The sequence below is a fragment of the Alligator sinensis genome, unplaced genomic scaffold (assembly GCF_000455745.1).
Source record: "Alligator sinensis unplaced genomic scaffold, ASM45574v1 scaffold76_1, whole genome shotgun sequence".
Taxonomy (NCBI): domain Eukaryota; kingdom Metazoa; phylum Chordata; order Crocodylia; family Alligatoridae; genus Alligator; species Alligator sinensis.
Window position 1 is genome coordinate 1,684,547 of NW_005841865.1, and position 12,386 is coordinate 1,696,932.

The following is a 12,386-nucleotide window of genomic DNA, read 5'->3' on the forward strand; positions in this document are numbered from 1 at the left end:
GGGGGTGGGGGGGGGTGGGAGGGAGTAGCTGTATGTAGGCCAAAACATGAAATATTAATAACTCCCCGGCTTTGAAGCCTTCTGAGCCGCGGCCCCTTTTTCTTTCCTGTGACTCGGTTCAGTCTTCGTGGCGCTCAGATTGTTGTTGTTCAATTTAAACTACGCAGCGGGTCTTGGGGGAGTCGGTTTGTTGACATCGCGCAGGGAGCGGATGCTGGTCTTCGGTCCTCGCCCTCGTCCTCATCTCCACGGCTGAACCTGGCCTGCGTGTCTGTGTTGTGCCGTGGGATTCGTCTGGCAGAAAATTGGAAGGCCGTTTCTTGCTTAATTGACTGGTTTATAAGAACCGTAACTTCTGCTTCTTCGAGTCAGTGCCGGTTGTGACGGCTTCCATTTTTCTCATCCACACGCCCAGCGATCTGGTCCCAAGTGATCAGCTGAATACCGGAGTCTGAGGTAATTGTTCTGAGGTTAAGACCTCGGGGTTGGAGGGGGCTTTTGGCTCCGGCTACCCCACTAGTCCCAGAGACCAGAGTGCCAGTCCCTGTGCTCAGATGTGCCATTCTGGGAAACCCGGAGAGGTCCCCACTGCAAGCCTGGCTTGCTTGTTTGTACCTGCTGGAACTGAGCATGTGTTTGCAGGTTCAGTCAGGGGAGCGTCATGCTGTGCTTGATATATTTTGGCATACCAGCAATTTGAGCTGTCTCTTTGACTAGATGTGCCGGGGACTGTGAAGTGTCCATCGGTGTACTCTGTAATGAATGGAGACTTGATGCCGTTTCTTCCCCAGTGTTTTGTTAGCCTGTGGATCCACTCCGTTGACTTCCCTTCTGCCTTTTCTTAACCTGCCCTCGACCTTCTAGCGCATTAGGTGCTCTGAAGGTCGGGCTTTGTGTGTGTGGGAGCCAGAAGAAGGCATGTTAACTGTCCCTGATCCGATGTGTTAAGACCTCTGGTACTCCCAAGCTGTTTCCATTGTTGTAAGACCTGAGGCTTAGAAGCCATTTCTGGTGGGGTCTGATGCTGTGATGAGTACAGCGGGTTCCCAGCCTCCTTGAGGGAACTGGCCACGCTGGTATCCCAACCTTTCATGAGCAACCCTTGTAGTGCAGCTTGGGAATTACCCCTTTAGTTTCTCATTGGTAAAGTCATGAGGTGGTCGTTTCCCCCTCCACCAGTAAGCTGCTCCCGCGTTACTCGGTGTGAGAGTGCTTTCCCCTCCCAGAAGAGGCATCACTGATTAGTTATCTTATTGGGCCCTCACGGCCAGCTGAAGGGCAGGTCAGCTTTAAATGGAACCAATGGTAAATTCCGTCTCTGCTGGTCCAAAGCAGTAGAGCTGCTCTTGGCTCAGATGGTGAAGTGCTTACTTGGAAAGCGTTTGTCAGCTTTTCTCCCCCCCGGACAGGCAAGTCTGTCTGCTGCCAAGCAATGAGTGCTTTCCTTCCTGAACTGTGCCCTGTGTGCCAGGCCAGGGTGGGAGAGCAGCAGGGCGGGGAGTTACAAGCAATGCAGCCTGCTGAGGGTTCCAGGGTCCCAGTCCTGTCTGCTACGGGATTTCTAGGTGCGATGCTCTTTGCTGCCTGCAAGGCGCTGAAGGGTGAGGGAGGGGAAAACAATAACCTCTTAGTGAAAAGTACCACGTAGGACCTTAGCTGCCCTAGGGAAGTGGGCAGTGCTTTTGCTCATCTTCTCTTGGTGCTCTGGGAACTGAAAGCTGTAGTCCTCCTTGCAGACATGTCTTCCAGCTAGATGAGCCAGGTTAGGTGACAGGAGGGCAAAATTTTTTTGTATCTCTTGCCTCCACAACTACCGATTTTGGGGGGTTAGTATCCGGGCAGAAAAACGCTTCAGCCATTTCAACATCAGCGAAATTTGGATGCAAGTACAAATTAGGAGTGGACTTGCTTTCCAGTACACCCTTCAAATACCTGAAGGATGACTGTAGAGTGGATGGAGTTGGCTTTTCTCTGTGGCTGTTGGAGAGAGGACTAGGAGCAACAGCCTCAAGCTGCAGCAGAGGAAATTTTTAGGCTGGATATTAGGAGGAACTTCCTATGAGGGTGGTCAGGCATTGGAACAGGCTATGTAGAGAAATTGTGGAGTCTTCATGCTTGGAAACTTTTAGAAGCAGGTTGGACAGATGGTTGGGTGGGATGGTTTAGTCAGGGATGCTGCTGCTTTGAGCAAGGAGCTGGACTGAATGACCTTGTGATTCCTTCCAGACCCACTTCCCTATGATCTTGTCTGCCAAGCCTGGTATTTCCCTCCAGCCAGCAGTGACACTACAAATATCTAAAACCCTCATTCAGCCAAGCATTTAAGTATGTTCCCCAGAGCTTTGATCTCTGAGCCCCCTACTTCCACCGGTCTGCCAGGTGCTTCGTGTGAGTCAGCAAGGCCCCCACTCAAGGCAGGATCATCCTGACTAAATCATCTCAGCCAAGTCTGTCTACCCGTTCTTAGAAACATCCAAGAATGGAGATTCCAGTTGCTCTGGGTAGCCTGCTCCAATGCTTGAGCACCCTTGGAGTGAGAAAGTTCTTCTTAATATCCAACCTAAACTTCCCTTGCTGTAGTTTTAATGCCTCGGCCATCTTCAGGTGGAGGAGGAATCGATAACTCGTGCTCGAAAATGTAAAGATTGGTAATGTTTCAGTTGTGGGAGCTGTTCCCAAGTCATTTAGTATCTATAATTTCTGTTGGTCAGTAGGCCAGATCCTTAGCTAGTCTACTGTGCTATAAGCTCTATTGAAATGGCTCCATACTGCTTTGCATCAGCTCATGACCTGGCCCAGGGAGTTTTGTCTATTCAGCACTTCTTGAGATCAGGCTCCAAATGATTATTGGGAATGTAATTAATATAAAAAAAGAGACAAATGGAGGTGGCTTGAACTGCATAGCCTTGACCTGTGTCAGGTTGGAGGTGGAATTTCGTTCCATGTTTTGAGGCAGGAGACAAGGGAGGGAATATTCCCTTTGAGTTTACTTGCAATTCGGTGGTGCCTGGAAAATAGAGAGCCATCTACCAGACCTCTTTAGGGGCTGGCTTATGTGCGAGCATGTACTAGTATTAAGGAAGATAGGTGGTAGTTCCAGATCATTGGTTGTCCTCTACATGTGAGTCACAATGGGCTTGCACATAATCAAGACACTGGCCTCCAGTATGTTTCTATAGTGGGATGGTAGTTGGACCTTGAATTATCTAGGCTAGCAGGGGCCCTTCCCCCAATGCTACCAGTGACTAGATACAGATCTGGAAGATAGTGTCTCCCTTTGAAACAGGGAAGGAGCAGGGAGCTGCAGTTGGCAATGAGCAAAGTACATGGGAGGTTGTGTGGGTGAGATAAGCCAGAAGAATTGCTTTAGTAACTCATGGCCTTGCTGCATAGCGGGGTGTAAAAGACACAGGGTAGTTTCACATACCTATGTCTAATAGTCATATGTGCCCATGCCGTAAGAAAGAATGAGGAGAGACCGTTGATGCTGATGCACCATGTGCTGACCTGTGAAAATGATGATCTCATCACTGGGTTCAGTCAGCTGCCACAAGAACATTTCATGCTGGACGCCCTAGACGGTGTTCATAGTTGGATCAACCGGGTGCCCCAGTGGGTATGTGTCCATGTAACACAGTTGGGACCCAGTCAGGCATGAGCTTACTGTCTCCACATAGCAGACGTTGCTGTGTGGCATCTAGAATGGGACGTAGCTGGTGCTGGCTACTTATACTGGGGGGATGGGAGCAGGGAAATGTGGTGCAGCTGTGTAGTCCCTTGTAGGACTCTTCTGGTTTGGGGCAAGTGTTAATAATGGGATTAAGCCTGGACTTTGAAGTCTTTGGTGAAACTCTACCCAACATGAATAGAAAGAGTTGGCCTATGATCTCTCACTTTTAATGAGCAACAAATGCACATAAATGTCTTCAGTCTAGGGGCTGCTTCCACCTCTTTTCTGAATTGAATGACTACAATTCCTTAGTCTGTTTTCTCAGAGCACTTGGGGCGGGGGGTGGGGGGGAAAGCACCACTTCTATAAAGTGCTGTGTTCTTTTGGCATCGCCAGGGGAAATTGGAAAGACTATCTAAAGCTCTATTGTTTCCTGTACTGTCTATTTTCTAGCTTGGTTTCTAACTTGTTTCTTTATCTCTCAGAACAATTTCCCATATGACTTTGCTTCCACAGCACTTATTTCATAGAGCCCAGTCAGAAATTCTTCCCAGGCACTTAAGCTGATGTGAAATGTCAAACAAGTTCTCTCCCTTGGGCTTTCTTTGCCAAGCCAAACCCAATGTGCAGCATCTCTGCACCACTTGTTTTGTTGGTCTTTACAGACAAGAGACGGATTCCTTTAGTCTGATGCTTGTAAAAGGAGTCTAAATCACTTGGCGTGGAAATAACTCTCTTTGTTAATGCCATTCATGCTGCCCTAGTTCAAATTGTCAATGTTTCCATTCTAGTAGAGCCCTGTATTCTGAGGCTTATTACCTTGGGTCATTTAAAAAAAAAAAAATCCCTACGGGCTGAAATTTGCTGGATAAAATCTCCACTTGGGAATAAAAATGTTAAGTGTGTGACTTAACAAAAAGAGTGAGTTTGGTTTTTAATATTTTAAATGGTGCGAGGACCACAGGGTGGCTAGAAGTCAGTGTTGCTCAGAAGAAAGCAGCAAACAGTTGGCAGAGTGGAACAAAAGACATGCATGTCTCTTTGGAGAGGGAGAAATACATTGAGATGCTTCTGAACTACAGCTGCCTGTGACTTAGCTGCTCTATCAGTAGCCTTTTCCTGGGGGGTTTAGCTAGATACATGAACACCTCTAGGCCCTAATCCTTGAATTGCATCTCTATGGACACAGATGGCAGCTTGCAAAGATCTTGCCTCAGGATCAGGGCCTTGTTTTCCACAGTAAATTATAACCAGCCTTTAAATTCTTTTGTTCTAATTGTGACTTGAAGGCAGGCTTTGAACTGCATTAAGGAAGAGCCTGGTCCAAACAACACTTGAAACCAGGAATGCGCTGTGCTTTAAATTTGTTTCAGACATCAACTTTCTCTGAGACCTTTTATACTTCTCTGCCCTCTGCATCCTTTTGGAAACATAGGGATGGCATAAGAGTGAGGTGAGGCTTAATTCATCAGTATTTGACCTGCTTGAAGCCCCATGCTGGCTTCCTGTTGGCTCTTGGCATGTTTCATTTGCCAGATGTCTTTAATGAAAAAGGCTAAAGGCAAGGATTTCTTAGGGTGATATCTTTTAGTGGACCAACTGTATAGGCGGGATAGAGTTAGACGAGCTTTTGAATCCAAGACCTTCATCATCTGGTCTGAGGAGTCAACGAAAGGCAGATTCCTCATGCCAGGTGCACATATCACTAATAAAGTCAATGCTGTGGCCACTGCGGGTTGCAGTAGTGGTTAGAGCAGGGTAACTTTTTTTTTTTTTTTCCAGCCAAAAAAACTGTCAATATGACTCATCCAAAACATTTGTGGGTTTGTGTCAAACTTGGTGTGGGGAATTAAATGTTGAAATGAAACAGTTGGTTTTGAAACTGACTTTATTGAAAAAAGGGGGGGAAAAAAAGGTTGGAACAGAATAAAAGATTTCACTTCAGCTTGATCAGAAGTAACCAACCAGGAGATGGGGCCTGCAAGTAAATAATTTCAGTTACCAGCTTGGCCCTTGTGTCAGTGGAGTTGACAGTGATTTGGGAAAGTGTACTGCTGGGATCAGTTCTTATCTGGGCATCTGGACAAAGCATTCTTAGTGCTGGAGTGTGATGCTTGGCCCCGTCAGCTTCTACTTAACTCTGTGGGATGGGAACTCCTCTTGGGAGAGCTTGAGTACCTTACAAGATCAGTACGTGGATGACAAGCCAACAGCTGTGAGAACTAAATTCTGCTCCCTAAGTGTCTCCTGCCCCAGCTGGGATTCTGGCTAAATTTTCTTATTCTTGAGCACTCTTCCTTCCTTGTCACTGGCATGAAGCACTCTCCCTTTCACTCCACCCCTAGTGAGTGCCCTGAAAGGGGGAAGCTACAAGTGCAATCTACTACTGGGCTGAGGGATGGAGCTGGGGCTAGGGCTGCTTCTGGGTGATAAGATGGGGACAGGAAGAAGGACCCTTGGTCTCTGTCCTGTGGTGGAAAGTCTGAGACATGGGGCTCCAGCTTGGATTCCTTGAGACCTTAAGCAAGCTTAGTTGTGGATCTGACTTTCTCAGCCCTGGGCAGTCTTAATTTCGCAATGAGATGTACCAATGGAGGTACAATCATCTTCACTCCCCTGTGACCAGTCATAAAAGGCAAAATGAATGCTGTAGAACAGGGGTGGGCAAAATGTGGCCTGTGGGCTGGATGTGGCCTGCTGGGCCAGGCCATTCTGTCCAGCCCGTGGGGCCCCTAAAAAATTTAGAAAAGTTATATTTATCTGCCTCTGGCTGCCGGTCATGAGGCCCTTGATGCCTTGCCAAAACTCATTAAGCGGCCCTCTGCCCAAAATAATTGCCTTCCCCTACTATAGAGCAACTGAGGTAAATGAAGTGGGAGCCAGACTGGAGATGGGAGGAACCCCAATTTGCTCCTGTGCCATACATAACCTTGTAGCTTCCAAGTACTGTAGTGAAGCAGTCACTGAAACCCAGGTTTGTAATCTGTTTCTGGCAGAGGGGGAGCTGTAAAGGTGCATACGACTCACTGCGGACTGTCACTTACCTCTTACAGGGATTTACTGGTGCTCCAATACCCTGGCTTTACTCAGTAGCTGGCTACATTGGCTTGGTCTGGGTTTTGACCCATAGGATGATGGTTCAAGGTTGTTGGGGAAAGAGGTGCGATGAGGCATTGGTCTGCCTCCCTGCTTTGCTGGTCACTTGTTGCCTGTGAGTCAGGGAAACTTGTGACTTCTGATGGGCAGTATTTTCTTCTCTGCTTTCTGCACGTGAGACTGGAGGGAAGTCTCCGAGAGCTGCTCTAAACTTCATGGCCCCATCTCATACTTGATGTGTTATGGTCTCACTTTTGTGACTGTAAATTTGGCTGGCACAAGGCCTGCTGTGCTCTCTGCAAAGGGAAGGAGGAAAACCTGACTGCATGCTGCAGAAATAGCTTCCATGCTGCGTGGCTGTTTCCAGTCTTGCTGAGGGTTCCTCACTTGGCTTATGCATTGTGCATTTTTAAAGGGCCAGCATCTATTTATTGTTGAGGCTGGACAGCTCTGGATACCAAATGCACACCGATGCAGCCAAAACCCAGAGACTAATAGATTATACCAGGGACCTGGATTTAAATAGGAGAAACAGGAGTGAGCTGCATCTGTCCTGATCCAGGTGGCCAAGCCCCATCATGAGCAAGTATTGCAATTGCAGATGTGCTCAAAGGCAAGGTGTCTGGTTTCCTGTGGATAAATGGGGGGTGGGGAGAGCTCTGATCTGTAGGAGAACTGTCTAAGTGGGGGAACCAAAATTCCCTTAGATAAAACACCTCTGAGGCATATTAAGCAGGGAGTTGCCATTACAGGACCAAGCCTGTTGGGTGCTAAGCCAAAGTCTTTCTCGAGGAGCTGTTTTGCAGGGACAACAGGCATAGAACAGCCTCAGTTCTGCACTGTCTAGCCCTGACACAAGGCTTTGCTTTGGCAGGTGGAAAGAAAGGGGGCTACAGCAAATGGAGCCTCTGTTCAGGGGTGACCTGCTGCTGATCTCCCTTGGGAAGTCACTGTGGGGAGCTGTGCGGGGGGGGGGGGGGGGGGGGTTCTGCTCATGTTGGATGAAAAGGAGTCAAAATACAGGGTCAGCAGAGTGCTACTGACCTATATATATGGTGAGGGAGTGGAGGAAGGGAGGTTCATTTTCCTCCTGGGTCTCTCCCCCTTCCCCACCCGCCTCAGAGCTGACAGCTCAGCCACTCTTTGACTCCCAGCCTGTGCTATGTATCGCTGATGTTATCAGACCAGGCCTCCAGAATTCCTTGACAGGCAGCTTCATGCATCCTGCTGTGCTTAGGAAGCTCCAAAGGAGATAAAAGCCTCCCTTCAGCTTGGCTCCTAGGAGCTGCCTGTCTCTGGGGGAGCATGGCTGATTACGACCCCTTCTCAGGAAGGCAAAGGAGCGTGCTGCCTGCTGGGTGTGGATCATGACAGCCTGTGAAGAGGGTGACAGTGTCTGGCAGACTGTGCTTCCAAACCTCTAATTAGGTACTAGGGAGGGGAGTGGAGGACCGACTCTGTTGCAACCTTTTCCTCCGTCTCTGCTACATTAAGGGTAAATGGCACCTTGCTTTTCTGTGGTGTCTCATGTCTGTAAAGGGATTTGAGGGCCCCGATCACTAACACTGCCTTGAGAAGCCAAGTAAGCATCTCTTTCCTTTGTAAAGATGGAGGAAACTGAAGTCGAGTTCCAGTTTTTTGTTTACCATTACTTCCACGTGACTTGTTTGGATGCGGACTCTGTTGTGGGTTTGTCCTGATCATCTACTCCAGCCTGGTGGGTTCCCCATGATTACTGTATTTTTCAGTCTGGGATGATCCTATCTTGAGCAGGAGGCTGGACTAGATGACCCTCTGAGGTCCCTTCCAGCCCCACTTTCCTGTGATCTTATGACCAGGGTCCTACAGAAAATTTTCCATCTCTGTCATAGTCTAAACCAGCTCTTCTGAATCCTATCCATAAGCAATCCTCCTCTGGGACTGATTTGTGGTTTCTCATTGTCATTGGGTGACTGCAGTTCAGTGTGCATGCATGGGGCCAAAGAAATAAGGAGTGCATTGAACAGGTCACGAATCGAAACCCTGGGGTGGAAACATGATTTTTGCAAACTTCTGCAAATGGGGGCCTGTGTAGTCGGTCATTCCTGGTTCTGTTCTGTATGGCTGTGCCTTTTCCTTGGGTGACTTGGTGGGAAATAAGAAATGAAACCTGTCTGCTCCTGCCCAAATGTGCTCCTGTTGTCTCATTTCATTGTTGGGTGACTGAGCCCTGACAGGCTGGCTGTGCAGCAGTTGGTAAAATGTTGGATTTCATAGATGGGAAACCAATTGCCCTTATGGAAATAGCTGCCATTTTTTTTTGCTGAAGCATACGCCTGCTGTAGAATTCCATGGTGGACTTGACTACTTCTTTAAGAACAGCAGTAGTTGTCCTTGTCTGAGCCCTAGACCTTGGATGGGAAGACAAAGGCCCTAATGCCGGGGTGGACAAAGTATGGCCCGCAGGCCAGATTCGGCCACCAACTGACTGCATCTGGCCTGCAGCTGACCCTGCAATGCTCCACCTGGGCCTAAGCCCCATTCACTCCTGCTGGGGTAGACCATGCCATGCTCCCACTGGCACCGGCTGGCCTGGGCCCCAGTGGGGCTCAGTGCAGTGTGGCTGCAGCTGGCCAGAAGCTCCCCTGCGCCCCTCTCCTCCAGTGGGAGCCTCCTGGCTGAAGCTTTCCACCGCCCACCTGCCCAGAGGGATGCAGTAGGAGCAGAGGAGGAGCCATTGCTGGAGGTGAGGGGAGCGCAGCAGTACCCAGTCTGCTGCAGCCCCATTGGAAGCTGTATGCTGGCTGGGGCCTGGGTCCAGTGGGGCTGTTCTGCTCCCCTCACCTCCAGCTGCAGCTGCTTCTCCTGCTCCTCCCAGCTGCCTTCCACTCACTCCACCTGCCCAGCAGGATAAGCAGCCACCTGTGGGTGGGTGGAGCTGGTGGAAGGCAGCTGGGAGCTAGAGTCAGAGCTCTTTGCATTTGGGCAGGAGTTGTCCAGCTGAAGCTTTTCACCCACCAGGAGCAGTGCAGCAGAAGCAGGAGCAGCTGGATGCAAGGGGAGCAGACTGCTTGCCCCCCCTGAGGTCAGCCCCACCAGAAACTGTATGCTATTCCTGGTGTGGCTGCAGCCATCCCAGTGCTGCTATGGTCGCCTCGCCTTCCAGTGACAATGACCCTGGCCGGCTGCAGTCATACTGGGAACAGTCCTGCCAAAAGCTGCATGCTGGCTGGAGCTGGCAGGTGTGGGCAGGAACATGACATGGGATGCCCCATGTGGAGCACTGCAGGGGCAGTCACTGACTGGGTGAGCTCTGCTGCATGTGCCTCCCCTCCCCCCACAAATGCACATGCTCCCCAAACCCTCCACCTCCCCACTCTTTTCCCCCCCACAGGGTAGGGTGTGCAGGTAGTGGATCACATCTATCCCACTCCCAAAGCCCCATAGGGAGTATATCTTCATAGGGTGTTTTGGTGTGTTGTTGGGGGGGGCTCATCAACTCCCTATGTGGCCCTTGGGCCCAAATAATTGCTTACCCCTGCCCTAACTCCTGACTATGTTTTGGCTGTGACCTTGGCCAAGTCACTCAACTTTCACTGCTTTGAAATCATGCATTTTCATGCTTTGAAATCATTTAGTTTTAAAGCGCATAGAGTCAAAAGACAGGGCACTCTTGCTGCTGCTGTGCTTCGAGAGAGGAAAGTGCATGAGCTGCAGCTGCCGAGTGAGGACTGTGGGTCTGTCTGGCTGGCAGCTGTTTCGCTGGGCACTAGGTAGGCTGTGCTGGCCAAGGAGGGAATTGAGCTGGCCCCCTCAGGCTGCTGCTTTCCCAGCCTCTGCCCCAGTTGTCCCAGTTTTCACTTGCCAATGTGTCAGGACTGTGAGGCTGCAGTGATCTGAAGGGGACAAATACCATGTTAAGGGTTGACCTGAGAATGGTGCAGAGCTAAGGGCAGTGCATGGCAGCTCGGCTCCCCACTGCAGGAGGTTGGTTGGAAGACTAGAGGGGACACAAGTGGGTGAATCTGCTGTTCATGTGAAGCTGCCCTTCATCTCTTCCCATGGCATTGGATTCGGTGTGGGGGAGGGGAGACAGCTGTCAGCTCCTGGGCAGCCTCCCGAGGCAAGGCGCAGGCAGTGCATCTGACTGGCCTCCATGATGCTTGGCTGTTTCTTTGTCAGAAGATTCTTGTGCTGGTGCTGCTCTGTGGGGTTGGGGCCTCCCCACTCTGAGCGAGGAGGGCAGGTCTGACGCTATCTGCAGGGCCTAAGCAGATCTCTGCATTTTGCACATCAGCCTTTTGTACCAATGCCTTTCCCCCTCCTCAGCCCATCCTGGAGACTGGGCGGTGGAGGCGGAGGGGTCTCTGAAATAGGCTGGGCTCTTCCCCAAAGGGGAAATCCTTGAGTGCGCTGAGCATTAAGCCAGTAGCACTCAGCAGGAGGAAGCCTAATGCATCCTGAGGAATTCAGTCAAAGCGGATTTCTGCTGTGTATTCCCTGGGCTGGTTTAAATCCTATTGATGGGGGAGTTCTCTCTATTGTGCTCTGTAGGAGTCTCCTGGAAGGGTTTGTTTTAACCAGGTGTAGGGGTTCGGGTGGGAAAGGCCCCTTGAGGGTGTCTGGAGAGAAACGGCCCTGAATGATGCTTTCTACCCGCACAGCCAGTGCTGGGTGCCCTTGCTCACCTTCTGCAGCTGCAGGCACAGTAAAGTGCTCTCATTAGAGCTCATCAGCGGTACCAGTGCACAAACAAGGAGCCCTGGAAACTGTAATATGCTTACAGCCTTCAGTGAGCTCCAGGCTCCAACTCCTCTCCCGCTGTTACCTTCCGTCCCTAGCCTGGTGGAGTTGAATTGAGGCAACAGGATTAACCCTTCCAGTGCTGGCAACATAACTGATATCTTCCAGTGAGGATGGGTTAATTGTCTATGCAGAAAGCACAGCTCCTTCTCCTGGGGATCTTGTAATGTAAGAGGAGAGCAGCTGTCTCATTATGGCTGTTCTTAACACTTGGGAGTCGCAGCACAGGTGTGTGTGTGTGGCGGGGGGGGCACTGCACAGAGACTAGGGGCCTCATACCTGCCCTTCAGTGTCTGCTCTGCCATTGCAAACAAGATGGACTGTAATCCTTCCCTGCACAGCTTTGAGTTGCTGAGGAAGGGCGATGAAAACTCGATGAGGGATGTTGTAGTTATTCCAGGCACAAAGGGCCGCAGGAATGAACTCTGCTATCAGACGTGGTGCTGGTTGGGTTTAACTGAAACTTGTCACTAGGCTCAGCTCCATGTTACTAGTCAAATGCTCTGCAGCCAGTTGCAATTAGTACTGAAAGCCTTCCATAAGACAGGAGCTGTCTGTGTGAAGGACCGTCTCTGTGCATACTGCTTGCCTCTTCCCCATGGATCTAAAGCACAGGCAGCCTCAGTAGCAAGCAGCTGCTGTTAAAGGCCTGTACACTTCATCTAGCAAAACCACCCCTTGTTTTCCATTCTTGACTGCTTTGCACAGCTGGAAACTTAGGGGTCCTCTTGTGGTGTGTGGCTGAGCTGACCAGCCTGCTGTGGCTTAGTTGCATGGAGCAACTGCATTTGAGACATGCATGGGGCTGATTTTTCTTGGTGGAAGGGTGGGAAGGGAA

The 12,386-nt window shown here is 50.1% G+C and overlaps 1 protein-coding gene across 2 annotated transcripts in view; it reads left to right on the forward strand.

Moving 5' to 3' along the window:
- SRC (SRC proto-oncogene, non-receptor tyrosine kinase) overlaps nt 1-12,386 on the forward strand; it is a 70,620-nt gene that overhangs the window by 1,209 nt on the left and 57,025 nt on the right. The window contains exon 1 of one of the 2 annotated variants that reach the window (XM_025191335.1): nt 108-456. The exons of the other annotated variant lie outside the window; for it this stretch is intronic. The gene's annotated coding sequence lies outside the window, so the exon portion shown is untranslated. Of the gene's footprint in view, nt 1-107; nt 457-12,386 lie in introns of those variants that run through there. 2 annotated transcript variants of the gene reach the window in all.